The sequence below is a fragment of the Myotis lucifugus genome, unplaced genomic scaffold, assembly GCF_000147115.1.
Source record: "Myotis lucifugus unplaced genomic scaffold, Myoluc2.0 scaffold_100, whole genome shotgun sequence".
NCBI classification, from domain to species: domain Eukaryota; kingdom Metazoa; phylum Chordata; class Mammalia; order Chiroptera; family Vespertilionidae; genus Myotis; species Myotis lucifugus.
Window position 1 is genome coordinate 805,460 of NW_005871148.1, and position 4,896 is coordinate 810,355.

General features: G+C 43.8%; 1 pseudogene; it reads right to left on the reverse strand.

The window, feature by feature from the left end:
• Nucleotides 1-1,050: 1,050 nt before the first annotated feature.
• LOC111826760 lies at nucleotides 1,051-1,184 on the reverse strand (annotated as a pseudogene).
• Nucleotides 1,185-4,896: the final 3,712 nt, after the last annotated feature.

Here is a 4,896-nt window from a genome sequence, read left to right on the forward strand (position 1 = left end):
TGAAGACGGCACATACAGACCATCAACTCTATTTCCTGATTTTTTTTTTTTTATTGGGCTGACAATGTCATGAGGACATTGACTTCTTAGGAAAAGGTAGTGATTTGAGAAATTCTAAACTACCATTTAAATCAGTGTTGTGCTATTTTGAGCCTTTAGCATACCCTGCACTATAATTATATCAATGTGACTGTGTAATGCAAGATAAAATATAATCATTTTATATATTTTCATGGACTATATGTGAATCTTCACCCAACATGCTCTAGCCTGCCTGATTCCTCCTGGGTCAGGAGGCATTTAATACTGAGAAAGTTTTCAAACTGAGAATCACTGTGGGATCCTCTGGGCCGGTTTTAAACAAATCAGTGGGTACCATGATCAATATTTGAGCCATATGGCCTGCTCTTGTAATTGAATGAATGTCTATAACCAACTTTGTTTATGTGCCCATGATTTTTTTAATGTTATAACCAGATTTAATAAAACAGTAAATGGATTTTCATGACATAAAAGGAAACTAAAAACAATAAAATATAACATTCTTGTCTTTTTGACAAGGCACAAAGAAAAGGATTTCCTTAGATATTGTGGTTCCTCAGCTTGTGCCCATGACTTTTTTAAAAAAAGAAAGAGAATCAGCCCTGGCTGGTTTGGCTCAGTGGATAGAGCGTGGGCCTGCGGACTGAAGGGTCCCGGGTTCAATTCTGGCCAAGGGCACATGCCTGGGTTGCGGGTTCAATCCCCAGTAGGGGACCTGCAGGAGGCGGCCGATCAATGATTCTCTCTCGTCATGGATGTTTCTCTCTCTCTCTCCCTCTCCCTTCCTCTCTGAAATCAATAAAGTTATATTTAAAAAAAATAAAGAAAGAAAGAGAATCAGTATTTACTGAGTACCTACTTAGGCATATGGCTAGATACTTTAGTCATTATCATCACAACCCTAGCAGGGAGGTAGGGACTAGAAGTTACAAGGAAGTGGGGGAGGCAGGCAGCAGGGCATTTGGCCAGGCCTCAAATGTTGAGGCCTCTGATTTTTGCTGCTTTTCAGAAGCAAATTATGCAGTCAAGTTTCCCACATTTGGGAAAATCGCAGGAATCAACACACCCGGGGTGCAATGGGTGAGTCTCGCCCTGGGAAAACCACCTTTGTGATAATGGTATCTCCCCTGCCAGGTACGTAGCCTTTATTAGTTTTAAACCCGTTTTATATAAAACAGAAAGATTTCACATTCAATTATTTTCTTTTATGCTTCCACTAGTGGTTTTTTTTTTGGTCTTTTTTGTCAGTTCTATAATAATACTCTCCAGATTAATCTACATTTTTAAATATTCACAGTTTCATTTACCTTTTTTTTTAAAATATATTTTATTGATTTTTTACAGAGAGGAAGGGAGAGAGAGAGAGAGAGTTAGAAACATCGATGAGAGAGAAACATCGATCAGCTGCCTCCTGCACATCTCCTACTGGGGATGTGCCCGCAACCAAGGTACATGCCCTTGACCGGAATCGAACCTGGGACCTTTCAGTCCACAGGACAACGCTCTATCCACTGAGCCAAACCGGTTTCGGCTCATTTACCTTTTTAAAAAATATTTTTATTGATTTTTAGAGAAAGAGGAAGGGAGAGGTAGAAAGAGAAACATCAATCATGAGAGAGAAACATCCATCGCCTGCCTCCTGCACACCCGCTACAGGGGATCAAACCTACAGCCCAGGCATGTCCTCTGGGAATCAAACCAGCAACCTTTTGGTGCACGGGACGATGCCCAACCAACCGAGCCACACCAGCCAGGGTTACTTACCATTTTTAAAGTTATTATTTAATTAGACACTGAATTTCAGAATTTAGGTCTTGACTAGGAAATAATTTATGTTTAAAAGTAATTGCTTTACACACTTTTGGTATGTGAAATAAATATTGTAGATCACCAAATTTCTGTGTATTAATAAAGTAAATGTTTTTCTGGTTTCTCTCATTTCTTTTTTTTTTTTAATATGTTTTATTGATTTTTTACAGAGAGGAAGGGAGAGGGATAGAGAGTTAGAAACATCGATCAGCTGCCTCCTGCACACCCCCTACTGGGTATATGCCCGCAACCAAGGTACATGCCCTTGACCGGAATCGAACCCGGGACCCTTGAGTCCGCAGGCCGACGCTCTATCCGCTGAGCCACACCGGTCAGGGCGGTTTCTCTCATTTCTAAGTCCCAGTACTAGTTCAATCTAAAGGCAAGATGAAAGTGTCAAAACGTGACAGCTATATACCTTATTGTGGTGTTGGATGGGTTTTTTTTTTTAATATATTTTATTGATTTTTTTTTACAGAGAGGAAGGGAGAGGGATAGAGAGTCAGAAACATCGATCAGCTGCCTCCTGCACACCCCCCACTGGGGATGTGCCCGCAACCAAGGTACATGCCCTTGACTGGAATCGAACCCGGGACCCTTCAGTCCGCAGGCTGAAGCTCCATCCACTGAGCCAAACCGGTCAGGGCTGGATGGGGTTTTTTGTTTGTTTGTTTGTTTGTTTGTTAATCCTCACCTGAGGATATTTTTTCCATTGATTTTTAGAGAGTGGAAGGGAGGGAGAGAGACATCGATATGAGAAAGACCCATCAATCGATCACTTGCCTCCTTCATGGACCCCAATGAGGGCCAGTGATTGAACCTGCAACCCAGGTACATGCCCTTGACTGAGAATCAAACCTGAGACCCTTTGGTGCATGTGTGGCCAAAGCTCTAACAATTGAGTAACACTGGCCAGGGCTTGGATGGTATAATTAGTCCCATTTGGCATATGAGGAAACTGAGGTTCAGAGAGGCGCACTAACTAAGTGGGTTAGCTTCCAGACTCACATGAATTCCCCAGTCTCTGGGAATGCTTTTGTCTCTTTGTTGTGAAACACCCCGCCCCTTGCCACAATTGATTGGTCCAGGACCAGACATCTGACCCAAGCCAAGCCAATCAGACTTCTTCTCCAAGGATTTTAAAAATTGGAATTAAGGGGAGTGAACAGGATTTCTCTGATGCTAAAGTTATAATCCTTGAGACAAAAGAACTACCAGAGGGGAACTACTGAATGAATAAAGCCGAACACATGGGGATGGGGGACAGAGAGCAGAGAGGGTCCTGGGGAGCATTTAAGTCCCTGAGTAACACCCCTCGTTCTAGATGCCCTAGGATCCTTCCACTAGACGCCCCTTTTGCCTAAGCTGTGTCAAGCATCTTTTTACAAAGAGCAAAGAGGTCTGGATCGGAGGGTCTAACTCCTAAGCCCATGCTCTTTTTGCTGCGGGAGATCGAGTTCACCTGACTGCTCAGATCTTGTCTCTGACAATGTGGCAATGAACAGCACAAAGGCACAGAACCCTGCCCTTCGACTTCACATGATTCACACACATTAACCATGATGTGTGGGAAACTGGTGTTCTTACGGATGTTTTACATTTTGAGATGACACGTGCACCTCAGGGCATGGGTTTGGAAGGAAATGCTACACTCCCAGCTATGTGTCCACACTAGATTTGGGTGGCATGGTGAATAATCAGCCCCGTGAAGCCACACCCAGGCAAACTCACATAGTCTTGGAAGGATGGGAAAGAAAAACAGAGGAAGTAGAAAATCTGAGTTAAAGGCAAAGGTAACAGGCCTCCACAGGGTTATATTATTGCAGCTTCCAAAGTACTTTCCCACACATCATCTTGTTTTGAGTCCCATGGAATCCCTGGAGGCATAGAGAGCAGGTACAGTATTACCTACATTTTACAGAGAAGAAACTTGTGAAGAGATACCTACCACAGTGCCAGGAGCACAGCAGGTGCTCAATAAACCCATTCATTCATTCATTCATTCATTCATTCCATATACCACCAATGCTCAGCGACCATTTGATGAATGAGCATATATGGCTCCGGGGCATAAAGTGACTTGTCCAATGTGACACAACTAATAAGGGGCAGAGAAGGCACTTAAACTTGAGCTGTCTTGCCCTGCGCTTCACTACACAGGCTGCATCTGAAACAGCCACTCCACCTCCTTCGTGAATTCATGCATTGCATGCCCAGCGACCTTCATTCCCCCACTGCAAGAGAGAGAGGCACTTCCGATGTCTCCCAGCCCTGTAGAAAGTTCTTCAAATGAATGCTCCTGGTCCTAGGAACAACTAGATATTCTGCCATTAAAAGGTCTTGCTATATGCCCTGGCTGCTGTGGCTCGGATGATTGTCAGCCTACGCACTGAAGAGTCACCGTGTCATCGATTCCCAGTCAGGGCACATGCCCAGGTTGGGGGTTCGATCCCTGGTCTGGGTGCGTGCAAGAGGCAACCGATCAATGTTTCTCTTCACATCAATGTTTATCTTTCTCTCCCTCTCCCTTTAAAAAAAAATCAATAAAGAAAGATCTTGCTACTCAAGCAAGCTGTTTTCAGAAATCTATGGCCTGAGCACAAAAATGCTCAAGAAAAACAGGATGATTACCTTAGGAACTAGTGAGTGATTTGGGGTAGCAGCCCAAATCTCTTTTTTGCTGCTTGCTTTCAATGACATGAAGCTAATTCAAGGAAACGGGAGGACATTGTCTGTCCTGTGGTGGTGAAAACCCTGCTCTTCTATTAGTAGGCCGTGCCGGCAGTAAAAAAAAAAAAAAGTAACTTCTCCCACTGAGCTCATGAAGATGATTGATGTCTGTCATTGCTTTATTCCCTTGCCATCAGAAGAATATCAGTTCAGAGATCACATGCAGAAAATAGATCAGAATTTAAATGGGGGCGGAGGCATTGCTGTCACTTGGGGACTCTCCCAGCTGAAGGTGCAGAAGCTCTTCCTACAGCCCCTGAGAGGCACTGTCCCTGACTCCCCCTGCACCTGACAGATGCTCTGTTCCCTGGGCAA